The sequence below is a fragment of the Danaus plexippus genome, chromosome 12, assembly GCF_018135715.1.
Source record: "Danaus plexippus chromosome 12, MEX_DaPlex, whole genome shotgun sequence".
In the NCBI taxonomy this organism is placed as follows: domain Eukaryota; kingdom Metazoa; phylum Arthropoda; class Insecta; order Lepidoptera; family Nymphalidae; genus Danaus; species Danaus plexippus.
In genome coordinates, this window is record NC_083545.1 from 6,618,057 (window position 1) to 6,628,718 (window position 10,662).

Consider the following 10,662-nt stretch of genomic DNA (forward strand, 5'->3'; position numbering starts at 1 on the left):
AGTGCTTTGTTATACTTTGCGAAACATTGACATCGAATACTTACATGTAGGTACATGTAAAGCTAAAAAAATTTAACTTTTTCTTACTTGATATAAAACCTCTTTGTTTTACGTTCGTTTCGATGACTCGTCTAGATATCACTACGTCATCCGGCTATTCTTTTTCCAAACATCAGCCAGTGTATTAAAAAAAAAAAAACACCGAATCTACGAACCAAAATGCACAGCAGTCCATTATAACCCACCGATAAATTATTACAAACATTATCGAATAATACGCATAAATTTATCTATACATTAATAGAAAGGGTTTAATAGCCTATAAATCAGCATTTTAAACAAAGGTTAGTCAAATACCCGACAATAGGACGCGCTCATTGTGCATAGACAAGTTTTTTGTTACCATAAACCCGTGAAATGTTTGTTTTGTTTGCGTTTTTTTTTTGTTGCCAATATTTGATGTTGTTAGGTATGATGGCTGTTTAAAATTTTTTTTAAATAAATATTTTTGTTACTATACACGAGCTTGTCTGTTGATTGAAGTATTTTCGTGATAAACATACGAAATATGTCATATATTTGTCGAAAAAATACTTATTGTTCTTCTCATTTAAAATGGATAATACAAATAGAAAGGCATTAAAACAAAACATAAATTCCTATCATCAGATATCACAAGATAGACGGACTATCGTGAAGTTTTTTTTAAATAACGACGCTATAAAAAATATAATAATATTCAAAGTAAGATTACCCGTGAGATAGAAGGGTCAATGAATAGATACCAAATGGCTTCCATTGAAGAAACAGCGGAAGGGTTTGAGTTTATTACAAAAGATGAGACTTCCGGTTCATCGGACATATTGTGGTCGTAATATTAATAACCATAGATAATAATGTATGAGATTATTTTTAATTACGCCATTATTATCATGATATAGATGATTCTAGAATATACATTATAATAAATTTATAGATAATATTTAAATGTTAATATTATAATATGTCATGCTGTTTTATGTGTATTTTCTTTATTATGTTAATAGTAATTTTTTATTTCGGAAGTGACCACAGTCGTTAAAATGACCACACGCTTATAATAAATTGTTATTAGTCATACAATACTATTTAAATTTCTTTTTGCTTCCAAAAATTTATGGTTCTGACGTTAACTATGTTTTATGGTATCTAGCCGATTAAATGTCGATAACCTTATACGGAACTGGTTTAAATATTATGGTACGTGAAACATTATTTATGGCTAGATGGAGATTAAAATATATATACAGATAGCTAATGTCATCTGGATAGCATTTGACAATTCGACAGATAAAAAAAAGATTACACACGCACACCTTAATCCATATTAATTCGGCCAATTCATCACTGAAAAAAAAACGTTACCGTGACAATGGGACCCTTCAAAAATAAATAATAAACTAGAAATTATATGCAAATTCACGACCCATAAGTTCCTATAGAAATTGGTAACCCTTTAACGGCAAGGGGAAAAATGCCCATAATTTATTCACATTGAAAGATGTAGAATACGGTAGATTTTAGTGGCATTTTAAATGAACGACAACAGTGTACAGACGTGTCAGTGAATTAAGTGAAAGTGTACAATTAAATATAAATCACGGTTATCGCTAAAAACTTTGGCTGAACAGTAAAAACCTTTGCATATGGCGTATTGAAAAAAACACGTAAAAAGTGCGACACAAATTAAATTAAGGTAAACGTATATACGTCGTCTGACATTAATAAAATATAAAATAAACAATATCCTAATGGAAGTAGTAACTTAATATATTTGTCAATACATTTTACATCGCGGCGTGACTCTTATGTACGAAATATATTCGAAATGCAAATAGCCTAAATACTGTATACCTGATCGCGACGTATTTTATACTTTATTATAATAATTTAAGGTATCTTTTCGTTTGTTATAATGATGCCTTCCTGATAAGTTAGTCCCTATAGTGTTTGCTCGTGTTTGATCGATTGACAAGTTGTGGGTGGGGTCTCTTATGGTGTAATGGTGTTGCCATGTACTAAAAATATATAAACTAAAACAAATAAATTATATTAAAAATGATATAATTCAAACCAATTTGTAGACAGAAAAAAGAGATTAAACTTATATAAAAACAACAGTTTTTCTAGTTACAATGACAACATGTTATTTCTTTAATTAATTCTCCAGTATTGCCAGTGAGCATAAATTAATTCCAACACAAAAACTATTACAGGTTAAAAACGATGACCATAAGTTAAAATGTAATGAGCAATAATGTTTTTATATTCAATTTATTCTTGTCACAGGCATGTATATACGATCGACGGTATCGTGATATCTGTCCGTCTGTCTTAAAATGGTTGTGTATCTCGTAAACTGAACTTATAAGGCTCTCTTTTAGTTCCAAAACAAACTAATTACAACCTAATTAATACACGCTAATAACTCTATGTCGGGTGTTAGTTACGCGAGTTTCTTTAGCGTCGCAACTAGTACTTTAGAATACTGAACATAGATCTCTCATTCCTACTCACCGGCGTTACCAAACAGGGAACCGAACCGCTTACTACCACTAACTGGAGCGATCGTAAAATTTTATTCCTATGTAAGCATTTAAAATGACTAATAAAGGTCGGACTAATGGATGGATGGCTTAAGTCCATCCGATTTGGAAATGTTGTGTGAAAAAAATCATTTATAGTTTACAACAGACATGAAATCGAATAAAGTTACTTTTTATTAAATATCGGTTGAATATTTTATTTTAATTCAATAAATATTAAAAAAAAACATTATTTTTTATATATTATAGCGATTGCTATAGAATATGTGACAGGCTCATATGCCAATTTTGAGAATGCGTTTAGTTGTGCCCTATCGATTGATTCCCTACCCTCCGAGTGACTGCATTTAAGAGGGTTGCGAGGGACCAACTACATAATATAGGTACATTTATATATCAATGGAAGGACCACTTCATACTTCGTAAAACTTATAAAACACATATCACGATTTAAAAATGTCCGCCGTAAAAATGGTTTCAGTTTATGAACATAAAATTAAAAAGATTTTAAATGATATATGTATATATTATACATATAATATTTATATTTTTAATATACAATATATGAATTAACAAAAATTTACTTTTATTAAATAAAAATCTATTGGATACCTTATTATATACGTTTATTTATACATTACGTTCATTTTGTGACTTTATAGGAATTATAATTTTGTTTCCAATAAGATATAAAAATCGAATAGAATTTATTGAATACTTTAATTATGTATATATAAATCATGACTTTATAAAATATCGATAAATCATTAAAATTAGGTACATTTTTTGAATAATTAATAGGTTAAATTTATTCTCAATTTTTTTTTTTTAATATATAATCGTTAAAGTTGTATATAAAGTTCAAATGACGTTTCTTTGTAGATATATATTATAATAAGAATGTTTTTTCAGTTATAATATTAATAATAACAATAAAAAGTGTCTTACCTGACTCACGAAGTTCAAGTTACAAAGTTTACGCGGCGCGGATACAAAAAGATAAAAGGAAAGTTACAACCGGTACCGAAAACTAATAGAACCCAGAGCACAGATAATAAAAGAAAAGAAAAGATAAGATAAGATAAGATATGAAAATGACTTTAAGCCGTTGGAAGGTCTCCGAGGAAATTCAAGAAAATCGTCGTACCCAGCCGGCGTACTGCGAACGAATGTCCCGCTCAAACTACGCTACAATTTCCTCCGCGAAAACCGAATCGACTGCGCTATAGGTATAGGGAAGGGTGGTTTTTCCTTCGAATATCATAAGTATACCTTTCTTTATATCTGAGCAAGAACTACGCTCACCCCTTGAGGATACGGCGTGAGGCTTGATCGCGGAGCGACAATGTCTTTGTACAACTAACTCTGACTGACACACGCGAATCACAACTGTAACTCTATGTGAATATAGTTCTAAATCTACTGTAGCTACATCCGCTATGGTACCTTCTTGTAGATAAAATATTTGTAGTAAGGCAACGGTAACATAGATAAAATGTATTGGGTGGCGAACAGAAATATATTTATATATGTAGATTTAGGTCGGCTCGGGAGCAAAGAATATTCAGGCTCGCCTCACGTGACTGTAGAGACATGTTTAATACAATATTATAATGGAAATGTGAAAAAATGTATCCAGCGAAATCATGATATGTAGATTGGGCGCGACAAACAATATGTCATAAGATATATGAGGCTTATATGTTAGACTATTATGAATTTTCCTTTGTTAGAGCCAACCTGGCAACACTGTCTAATGAGTGGAAAATTTAGTAGCGTTAAAATGTTAATTTTTACACTCGAAAAGCAGGCGCTCATGTGTTGCCTTCCAGTGAGATAGGTTTCACGGGCAAATGATGACACGAGGTGGTCAGTATTTATATAATGTGACACGAATTTAACAACGGAAGGTCAAATATATGAAGAAATGAAAGCAACAGGTCCTAAGAGAAGACAATTAGAGGCGGGAGTCTAAAGATTTTGGTCCCGGGAAGTTTGGCGGGAAAACGGCGCTAATAACCTGTTGCTTCCGCGGCTAAATTAAATATGAGAGAGGGACGCGACGCACTCATATATATCGATGCTTCATTTATCGACTGGTATTAACAGGCGTTACATCCATCCAGTATCGAATTTAATCGAGTTATATCCAATTGTTCACCAAATGCGAGCCTATCTCAAGACTGCACGCATTCATCATCTCGAACTTTATATATTACCATGTTTTTTAGCATCTCATAAGCACTCGGAGCGCTATCTTAGAATATCGATAAAGTAAAACGCTGACGTCGACAGCGCCCCGCACTTACATCGCGAGAGAGAGATAGGCTATAAGTAGATAACACGAGTTAGAGAGAGACACGAGATGGGACCGCGACCAGATAAGTGTTCTAATTTATACTCAAATTGCGAACGTCGTCACGAGAACCACGTGCTAAATAACATTCCTATACCACATAGGTCTTATGTGTGACACTATTTTATAGCAATTTAGATCTTTACGAACTTGAGATTAAGCACATTATCGCATACAGTTCGCTATTTATAATATTGTCTAGCAATTTTCCATTTCTGGAAACGAAGTGCTACAGCTCCTTAAGACGTTTAATGAGTTTGTTCCTTATTACTTCAGCTTAAGGGTGATTATCGTCCGGAGTTAGATTCTGCAAATTAATACATCAGATTTTAAAAGAAAGCCGTGCATACTAACTAGGGCTGTGTCAAGGTTAAACTGGTGGAGGGATTTTATTAGCGACTCGGTTACTGGGTTAACTGATTCAGAATGGGGTGGTAATGTTTAGAGTTAATGTAATTGAAGCGATCTTCATCTTTATTAAGTTTTAACAACTTAACAATGTCGGCTATCCTTCGGTTGTTTAAACTAATTGAGTAATTAGAGTTGTTTATGAAATAAAACTTTGACAATAAAATTATAAAAACAACGTCCAGAAACCAGTTACATGATGTTACTAAAATGTTATTCGTAATTGTTTCAAGACGGTTGTTAATTTGACATTAAACTTAACCGTCCAATTTGTATGTTTTATTAACTGTATAGTTAACAAACCGTTACAATGACTGAGTTTAAGTCGTTTATAACCCTTTAAATTTAACTATACCTCATTGATTTATTACTTTAACCTGGGGTTATTCTTACACAAGACACGTAATAAAAATAAATGAAACGTATACATTATCGTAATAAAATCAACACAATTAGATTAAATGATAATTATTATAGAAAAAATAGTATCAAGAGCAAGTAAGTTTTATAATGAAAGTCGGCAGACATCATTATATATTTCCAATACCCTCAACTATATTTCTTTGTTACTATATCCAAGATGGCGTCCCCATGTGTGCTTGTTATCCATTCACTCTACCCACCATATTTCCCATTCGTTTTGACTGACTGCAGACTGCACAACACTAAAGGCGCTACTGAAATTTCTTTAAAACATACACATATAACCATAAATTTAGTTTAAATAAACACTGTTTTCTGTAACATAAGTAATATCTATCTAATTAATAGAAAGATCGTATAATGAACAAATATTTATAAAAAAGTAATTCTTTTGATACTTCATATTATATATATTAAAGAATTAAACTGTATCGTACATTTATTTATATTTATATCATTATCGAAATATATTTTCATTTACCTGAATTTTCCTTTACCCCCATCTACATTTACCCCGTGTCACGTTCTAGTCCCCCATCGACATCTCGAGAGCTGCTTGTTAGATCACAATATGAATCTAGCGTATGTACAATATTATTTAAATTATATCATATAAATGACTGTATTATGTATATACGAGTAACAAAAATATTTATTATCTGTCATAAGAAAAAAAAATTATATTACAAAGCAAGGCCAATTACTACTCGAGTGCAATTTAAAAGATGTAGTATTGAAAAAACTCCTTTTTTTCTTATTTAAATATTTAAATTCTATTATAATTTATATTAAAAAGAGAACTATTGGTATTTAATCTTATAGGATAACTATCTTTATCTATCTTTTATTATTATAACGTATTCTTATTTCTTATGTTATTATTTTTTATAAATGATATATAACCTTCTATAAATTATAAGACTCGAGAAAGTACGGAGTCGATTTAACAGAACGCTTATTTTAGGCAGAAACTGAAATCGACTAGCTACTGAAACAAATGCTCTGCATTCATACACTAGTGTTGTTATCATTATATCGATAATTTTATCACCATCAACTTTGTTGTCTAAAAAGTATCTACTATCTAGTTGGAATCACTGACGCATAATGTTACGGCTCATAAAATTGTTGCTAACTATCGTACTGAAGATTCAAACGCAAACACATGTTAATTATAATAGTAATTACAATTAATTGCTTTGTTCACACCAGTTTCTTGTGTATCCGTAATAAAAACTATTTATATTGTTAAAACAAGAGGACGAAGTTGACTTATACGTAATACTCACAGAAATTTAAATTTATCAAAATTTTATTTCTAATATTATTTATTGAAAAATCATATCAATTTTTATTCTAATGTAACGGTAAGTTTCATTCGTCGATATTGATATAATCTATCGATATAACGGTCAACCATCACTACAGCCGGAAGTGGATCGCGTTGAAGCGAAGAATTTCTTTACTATAAATGTATAGAGTTTTGCTTGTGACGTCCTAACATCAATAACTTTACTAAGTAACAACACTTCAGTTGCGGCCATTAATATTATTTATAACCAAATGTTTTATACACAAAAAACTTTTAATAAAATAAGGTTTTATATGTAAAAATTACACTAACTTAAAATATTATAAAATGGATTTGATCCCATAACACAGATTATATGCTTAAAACTTATTGTGTTGTGAAATAGATTTTAACTTATTACGGAACAAGAATGCTTTTTTATTAAACCAAAGCTAAAATAACCCGAACTAAAACATATGATTTACAACGACATGTTACATAAATACGTTTTTTATTGCAGACAAATCTTCGAATTTATTGACAAGCAATAAAAGGCGTGCTCACTAAAGGAATAGAAAACCTATAAAGGAAAATATCCCTCATAAGATACTTCTAACAATAAGAGAAATGAGAATCTATTATTTATTAACAAAAGAAAAGTATTTAAATTTCCTCGAATACCGAATTCTAACAACCGGTGACATGGAAAAATGAATAATATTAAAATATACACACACACGCGCAGATCATACAACACACATACTTATAACAAATGTCACATTTGTACGCGAAAATTCAACATCAAGATGACATTACCCTTTCTTGATCAAATACGTTACACACACGCATAAATAACAAGATTTTCTTTTCTCAACACACCCACACACGGCCACGATCAGCTTTACTAAATTAAACTCCATCACGACTGTGTAGAATACATTTTTATTAAAGTTTTGATCAATTTTATTCGCATCGACGTAAACGAAAAGGGATTCAGATATTTTTATTTAAGTTGCAATTTTGGACTTATGTTGTACGACTTGTGCCATTCTACTTTTGAAAAAGAAACGTTATTGGTGAGCTGCATATAAGTATGAACTTTATAGCTATGAGTTATGGTTGACATTAGATTGTAAAATTTGTATCTGAAAACATAGCGTGGGTGCGCTCTGGTTAACAATAGTGTCCGAAGGGTTGTAATTTTTCGGTACACTGCGCACCTCTACTGCGCATTACTAACATGGCCGCGTCATGCGCCATTTTGTGTGTGGAAAACGCGTCAAGATCTTACAGAATATTGTTTGAGTTAATCAGTTTTAAATATGTATTTTGATATACGACGTTATTGTGAAATCATTACTATATATCACTGAATTGTTTAACACTAATTTTAAGTATACGTAATTTGTTTTTTGTTTAATTTACACCTTAATCGTGATTGAAAAAGTTTAGGCTTGTGATTAACCATAGAGAAATTTTAGAAATGTTAAAATTTATGATTGTAAAAAACGTGACAGTTTTTAATTTAAACTAAGTATTAATTCTAAATGTGCTGAATCCAACTTATTATTGCTTATATGTATTTATTGTCAAAGTGAATACTTATTTGAAGAATAATTAAAAGTTGCAATCTCGCGCATTGCGTTACCAAGATAATTCATAATAGTATATTTTTTTACTAATATATACCTGTATTTTTTTCAGATGTGTTCGTTCCTCGATCCTCGAACGCAGAAACCTCAACAAATTCTCTTCACAAATCACAATACACGTAGCTAATTTGCGCCTCATTATTGCAAGTCTTAGCCCTTCAACTACACAATACAATAACTATTGTAACGTAATTGTAATAAATTATTCAATAAACATTATTGTGTCGTGTCAGCGGTTATAAACCCTTCTATTCGACGATAAGAAATGTTTAAGATTAACAAAATTATTAAACGCTTTTAATAAAAGTTAAATATTTTTTTTTGTAACACAAATAAAACATGTACGTCACTATATTTTTTGTTTATATCTAACCCTCTATAATTTTTTCCTATTTCCTGATCCGGTGTAGAAAAAAAAAACTATGAAGAAAGACAAACTATAAATAGTATTGTAATTAAACTAAAAGGGTTCAACTCTGTGATATGTTGATAGCGTGTCATTTGCATAGCGAGTTTTTCATAATCAGAAACAGCTGCCCTTATACTTCCTATACAGTACACACAGATATACGACCTCGTTCAATATTATTATTACACGAATAAATGTTATTTACGAGTCGTTATAATTTTTTTTCTTTTTTAATGTTACACTATTAGTAATGTATATGTAAAATTAGTTTATAATACATTAAAAAATAATAATGAATCGATTTCAATGAAACCTTAAAATAATATAGCTTTGAAATAAGAATAAGATAATAGGTTATATTTATTTAAATATACCCTATATTTGTAGCTATATATAATATATATATATCGCTGTCGTTTAGTAAGTACGTCTATTTGTTTCAATGTTTTACTTAAATTGGTCTCTGAGATCATTTCGATGTCCACGCAGCAGAGGTCGCGAGCTAAAACTAGTATTTTATATAATTTTTATAATAGTTGAATGACTTACGCTTTAACGTATAATTTTTGAGTTAACTCATTACAAACGTTTACAGTATGGAACACTAGTTGAGATTCATTAATAAGGGAAATAATGTTAAAAGAAACGTGTTGTTCCGTGTAATACAGTTAACACAGAAGATCGTAACGTATAATGTTCTATCAGCTGGTGTGTTAAGTGGTGTGTTGTGTTGCCATCGGTACGGCGATGATCAGATAAAAACAATATATCATTATAGACAATTATTCAAAAAAATATCTGTTACGCCAGCCGCTTCAAATTTCTTTGTTCATAGATCGTTCGAATATAAACCTTATGTATTACTATTAGAGTATATTGTTAGGTTTGTATGTTGTATGTTTTTTCACCTCCATAGTGTAATGGTATCATGACAGGTCTCGACTAAGTTTCCCATTCCGTAAACAATGTCAATGATCTAATTTTCTTACAACACATGCAACTAATTATACTTATTTCGTGGCATCCATTTAATGGACATTTGGCATTTTGTTTCATTAAGGCGTATTTTATATATATATACATACATTAATATTCAGTTGTATGTAAAATGTGATATTTTTTTTGTTTATTCATACATATATAATAATTTCTATATATAGGATCATTTTGTTAACATAATAACTTTATTTATCATAGTTAAAGAATAAAAATCTTATCTAAGTTAGATTCAGATTTACGATGACTTCAAGAAGTAACGTTACTTTAAAATACTTACTATGATATAATAAATGCATTAAATACGATTCAAATCAGTTTGTTTAAAAAATAAACATTTAATATTCTCTCTTTAGCAAACTTCAATTAATTTTAACTAGCTGTTGTCTAATTTTAACTCATTATTAATATTTATTTTAATTGATATAATTAAAGTCACGATTATGACTATTACAGCTGACATGATATCTCAGATACATTGAGACGATAAAAAGTTAAGCTAACACAAAGATAGGTTCCGAGTCATTATCACCGGAACCACG

At 30.3% G+C, this 10,662-nt stretch overlaps 1 long non-coding RNA gene across 1 annotated transcript; it reads left to right on the forward strand.

The window, feature by feature from the left end:
- Positions 1 to 1,575: 1,575 nt before the first annotated feature.
- LOC133319101 (uncharacterized) lies at positions 1,576 to 9,067 on the forward strand. The gene is made up of 2 exons (XR_009752808.1): positions 1,576 to 1,735; positions 8,768 to 9,067. It is a non-coding gene; the product is annotated as an uncharacterized LOC133319101 (long non-coding RNA).
- Positions 9,068 to 10,662: the final 1,595 nt, after the last annotated feature.